Genomic DNA, 6,577 nt, shown 5'->3' with positions numbered 1-6,577 from the left:
CGTGGAGACTTGAGCGTTGTTATTACGCACTGTGACCCTAAGTGGTTTATGTATTATCCTGAGTTTATACTTGAGTTGGTTTGAATGCTTTCTTACCATACCAGCAATGGTTCTGACCTCGTTTAATAGAGAATGTGGGTATTGAACATGCGATGCAATATGTGGAGCAAGGCGACATCAAGTTTTAGGGTTTTTTCAGACAGTGTTGTACTACTTCCTTTATAAAAAATCAGTTTCATGGAATATTGCTTTTCTAATAAACAACTCATTTTTTATAAATGAAACACTTTGGTGGACAATGAGTGCTTCGCCACATACCTATGACTTGCCTGGTGTTTTCTAAAACCGATGACTCATTATCGTCTATTTTCGCTGCTAAAAATTATTTCTAAATTTTGCTGCAAAGAAAAAAAAAGGAAATCTATGAATTTTCGACTTAGTATTGTTTTAGAAATTTGGGGCATTACATATCCCCTACTAAGAGATCCTACTTGAAGAGAATAATCCAAAGATAAAAAAATCACTTGAATTCGACTTCGGGGTACCAAATTATGCCTCATTTGCTAATCAAGCATACTGAGGGCAAAATTATCTTTTTACTTTTTTACTACCCCTGGTTCCAGGTAATATTATAGTCTTTACATCATATTTTACACTATGTCTACTTCATATTAAATTTTTTAGATTCACTCTAATTTTAAGATGGATCACTTAGGTTTTTCAACTGCCATTCTGAATGGATTTTGGATCCGATATTTTTGATCAAAATCTTTTCATGGTGGTTTGGCACATGTATTGGCATATGCTGGACAATCTTGGATTTGGACTAAACTCCACAAAATTCACTTAGTTTTGATTCCACTTTGGGTGTCCGCGATCCGATTTGAGTTTTGGGTCTAATTTGGATCCAAACTTGGATTTGATTTATATTGAAAATTTGAGATCTTCATTATCTTGATTTTCCATTGCACCCGTCTGATTCCACTTTCGCATATATATATATATATATATATATATATATATATATATATATATATATATATATCAAAGTCCAGTTGTCTCGGTCTAGATCAAGTCTCTAACGCACCAGAATCCCAGCTTGGAAAATCCTTTAGATTTTTAGGGTAAACTCTTTTTTGTTTTTGAAATACATTGCGCAAAGCGGAAAAACCAAAAAAGAAAAAACAAGTGGAAACTCTAGGCAGGTTACAGAGGAAACAACAACAAGAAACATTTTATTTATCATAGTTTATAAAATAATACAATATTTCCCTTTAAAAAAGACAACTGCCAAGATCTTCAATGTTCTAAAGTGTGGGTTCAGTCCTCCGTTGCACATCGAGCTCCATCGCACCACGAGAAGTCACCACCTATATCCCTATAAAACGAGATCAGTACTCTTGCGAGCTGGTGAGAAATCATCCACGACAATCCATTTGCGCAAATCATTATATTTATAACACGATATGCATCTAATAACATAATTAACTAGAGCAACAACACAAGAGAATATATCATGACAGAACAAATAAAATATCACAAACAATGCATATGTACAAGTGGACATATATGTGAATCATGGTGAGACAGTTAATATAATTAAAGTGATTAAATAACTGTAATTGCAACAAGTAAAAAGGCATTAAAGGAACAATGCTAAGTAATAAACGACAATGTCATGCACCAATATACTTCGGCAGGTACATCAATCATTTAAGCAAGTAAGCAAGAAAGGTGCAACTCTTGCATCATGATTAAAATAAGAAGTGCGATCGTGATCAAGCGACTAACATGATTAATATTAGCATTTAACAATGAATATTTCATTAATTATCTAACCAAAGGAAGACCGCTCTAGAATTATATCGCAAGAGATATTCATAAGAAAGAAAGTACGGGTAACTGCACATTTCTGACATAAGTGAGCTCAACTCACAAGGTAGGTCCATTGCCCATACTAACTCGCCACAGAGTTTTTAGCATTCCACAAACTCTCACTGACAAATACGCCCTTACAAGGTGCCTCGAGTCCCCTTTATACTTATGAGACAGATCAAGTGCCAAAGGTGAATCGTGTGATCAATGCAAACGTACACGAAACACAATCAAATATTCATTAAATACTAGAACACTTGAATTATCAACATGATTTATGCAATTATTGTAAGTTTGGTGACATGATGTGCAAATGGAAGTACTCATTCGTGTTATAACATTTATGTCACATTGTTCTTATGTAGTATATAAGCATACATAAATCAGAGCAATACGAGCATGATATTGTATGTTGGCTAATCTCAATTCAACCATATTAAATAATAAACAAGATTAAATAGGCCATTTGAGTTCAGTGACTTGGTGTCTCAGCTGGGCTGCACCCATCTTGGCTCCAAAAGAAGAGAGATTTAAAACAAGTTAAAAGAAAATCATGATTTCCTATAATAGCCGAAAGATTGATATTTTTGAGATGTTTAGGAGAAAATTAAACCCTGACCCTAAACAAAAAAGTTGTAGAGTTATCTCTTAGCTTTCTACAGAATCAAACCAATCAAATTTTCATTGAGGCAGTCAGGAGAAATCCCAAAAATACGATATGATGTCCAGGGCGTTCTGGACTGAACATGGACTAACAAAAATATGAATGTTTTATATTTTGACAGAGGATTTGGAGGATCCTACAGACCGAATCAGGAAAAGTTCTCTACTACAAAGTTGGTGGACTCTTTCTTGGATTTCCAAAATGTCAAAGAACACTGAAATCAGACCTGTATCCAAGGCAATACAGTTGGTTTATCAGAGGTGTCTCTGACAACTCTAGATTCAAGAAAGATCCAATGCATGTAAAAACTATATTTTTGACAGAGGTTTTAGAGGACCATGAGGACCGAATCAAGTTAAACCTTTAACTATAAAGTTAGAGGTCTGAGTCTGAGCTTTCTAGAATGTCTAATAATACTAAAATCAGACTTGTATTCAAAGTGATACAATCGATTTATCAGAGGTGTCTCTGATAACTCTCGATTCGAGAAAGATCCAATGCATGCAAAAACTATATTTTTGATAGACATTTTAGAGGATCATGCACACTGAATCAAGCCAAACATTTAACTACAAAGTTAGAAGATTAATTCTGAGCTTTTCAGAATGTCTAAGAATACCAAAATCGGACTTGTATCCAGAGCGATACAGTCAATTTATCAGAGGTGTCTCTGACAACTCTAGATTCGGGAAAAACTAATACATGCAAAAAGAACATTTTTGATAGAGCTTTTAAAGAACTTTTCATTCCAAATTTGGAAAAATCTTCAACTATAAAGTTGGAGGACTAGGTCAGGGCTTTCCAGAATGTCCAAAAACACCAAAATCTGACCAGTATCTAGGGAGATATGATTGAATCTTCGAAGGTATTTTTGACAACTCTAGATTCAGAAAACTCGTTTTGACAAAATACATATATTTATTTTTTTAAAACATAAGTGTGTGTGTGTTCACGTGATGCATCTCATATAAGTGCTATGAACTGAATATAATGAATAACACATAAATCTAATCCACAGTTTCCACATGCAAGTCAATACATATGCATTGTGGAACTCGGTTTCATGTTTACACAAGGAATAAAGAATACATTACAAAAAAAAAAAATACAAATGAACAATAGAAGAAATTCCACCTTCAATGACTTTCAAAACGATGGAGATCCCCTCTTGCTTGGGCATGTAGGGTGGAGTCTCACGTGATACCCAACCCTACACACTAGCAAGATAGAAAGAGAAGAAAGAGGGTGTACGGATGGCTAGGGAGAGAGCCCCAAGATTTGGGGAGAGAGAGAGGGAGAGAGAGAAAGAAGAGGAGAGAATGACTTTCTCTCTCTTCTCAAAGGTTAAATATGCTAGGGTTTTAAGTGAGTGACTGAGATTAAAAGTTAGAAATGAATGGCAAGGATGTATGTCACACCTTTCTAGGTGGTGGCATACTTGTAATATTTTAGTTCTACTTTTTCAGCACCAATAGCTTATTTTGTTTGAATTTCTCTGAAAACCTTTCAAAAATGCCACCGCCCAGCTGGTCAACCCTTGACCATCTGGTCCACCAAGGCCCCACATATCCGAAAAGGTGGTCGACTAAGGGCTTGGGTCGCCCCCTCCCTAGTCGGACCTACAGCCAACCTAAATAATAAATAATATTAAAATTTATTTATACACTCAATTTCAACCAAATTTTTAAGACAAATTCTTGTTTAAATTTTCAATTGCAACTAAATTCTCAAAGCATATTTTTATATTTTCATCACTTGCGAAAATTGCTCCCGTTAAGACCCATATTCTATCGATATACACTTTCCAATAATTTACATGCAATAACGAGTTTTTTTTTCCTCATTTGGGTCTCAAATTTGAGGATAAACTAAATATATATAATATGAATCTACCTTAGAATTTTTGAAAATTAATTCATACCGAATTATACTCATATCGCTTTGTACATTTTACTTACGTGATTTTGGACCTCGCATATTCATACTTATATACATATACATATGTATAATGTATAACTATATGTGAAAACCTCATAATTAATACAAGCTATTTACCATCACTGAATCACATCATACATCGCATTTTCTTAGAAAAATCTTGGGTCTTACATTCTACCCTCCTTAAAAAGGATTTCGTTCTCGAAATCACAAAACACCAAACAACGACAAAATGGTCAGATCTCATCTGACGGTGCCTAATCGGTAACAACTAAGTCTCTAGTAGACTTTCTTGGACAAAACTTGGCAATATGCCCCGGTTGTCCACACTTGAAACATTTGCCATCATAGAGAGGGAAAACTCTGAAAGAATGATATTCACCGCATCGTCAACACACTTGCTAGGCATTCGGTCGTTGGGATTGCCTTTGTTGGCAGTTCTGATGTCCTTTATGACGCTTTCGCTTTCTAGTAGGTGGCGATGACTTCTTCCTACTAGGGGGATTCTTCTCACTTGCAATCACAAAAACCTTGGTCTGTTGCTTGGCTTGGTCTTCTTCCAATAGAGTAGCCACCTCAATAGCCTCCTCGAGCGACTTTGGCCCACTAGTGAACACCTTGGTTCTCAGAGTAGGCCTCAAACCATGAGTAAACTTCATTGCTCGTTCTTTTTCCTCAACATAAACATTTGGACAATATCACTCCAAACAACGGAACTTAGTAATATAGTCAGACAGGGTCATCGTCTCTTGTTATAGGTCTAGGAATTCTTACATTTCCTTACTTCATTCATGCTTAGGAAAATACGTCGAGTTAAAAACTTCAACAAATTCATCTCACGTAACATTCTTTTCTTTGAATTTAATCGAAGAGATTGTGTCCCACCACTTCTCAGTGTGGTCTTTCAAACGATAGGTACCAAAGTTCACCTCCAGTTCCTCTGAGACATTCAAAACATGAAAAATATGTTCTATCTCACGTATCCACGATTCTGCAGCCTCAGGGTCTGTCTTACCCTAAAAAACAGAATGATCCAATTCCATGAAACGCTTATAGGTAACCGTACTTATGTTCTGCTCACTTTGGGCTACGTGTTGAAGGTTCGCACCCATCTATTACATTGCAACCACTTGATGTTGCACAACATTCGCAAGGTTGCTCACAGTACCCATAATATCGTCGCACCTGGCCTCCCATGCCATCTATCAGGACAAAAAGACATAACGATTAATTGATAGGTCGATAAATAATGATCGCAACAATCTTTCAAAAGCCAATGAGCACACTACACACAACTTGGGCAAAGGCCACATCGCAACTCAATTGTGTAATGACACAATCTACAAACATGTTCTTCGAACAATCACAAGCAACATCACACAAGGCCACTATTGCTAAAAAAATCACCATTCTAGATGACTATCGTTAGAGAATCACCACTCTAACACACCATACGGAGAGTCACCACTCCAACAACAAAACAAAGAGCTACCGCTCAAATGACATCGTTAGAGAAACATCACTCTAACATCATTGTTGAAGAATCACCACCTCAACAGCATCATTAGAAAATCATCACCCTAACGGCATTGTTGAAAAATCACCACCTCAACAACATCATTAGGGAATCAATACCCTAATGGCATCGTTAGAGAATCACCACCCTAACAACATTGTTGAAGAATCACCACCTCAACAGCATCATTAGGGAATCACCACCCTAATGGCATCGTTAGAGAATCACCACCCTAACGGCATTGTTGAAGAATCATCACCTCAACAGCATCATTAGAGAATCATCACCCTAATAGCATCATTAGAGAATCATCACTCTAACGACAGCGCTGGAGAGTCACCACTCCAATGGCATTGCTGGAGAATCACCACTCTAACAACCTTCATTAGAGAATCACCACTCTAATGGCATCGTTAGGGAATCACCACCCTAACGGCATCGTCAGAGAATCACCACTGTAACGACATTGCTGGAGAATCACCACTCTAATGGCATCGTTAGAGAATCACCACCCTAACGGCATTGTTGAAGAATCACTACCTTAATAGCATCATTAGGAAATCATCACCCTAATGGCATCATTA

Source organism: Nuphar pumila, chromosome 7 (assembly GCF_984573655.1).
Source record: "Nuphar pumila chromosome 7, dmNupPumi1.hap1.1, whole genome shotgun sequence".
Classification (NCBI taxonomy): Eukaryota; Viridiplantae; Streptophyta; class Magnoliopsida; order Nymphaeales; family Nymphaeaceae; genus Nuphar; species Nuphar pumila.
This window is presented reverse-complemented; position numbering follows the sequence as displayed.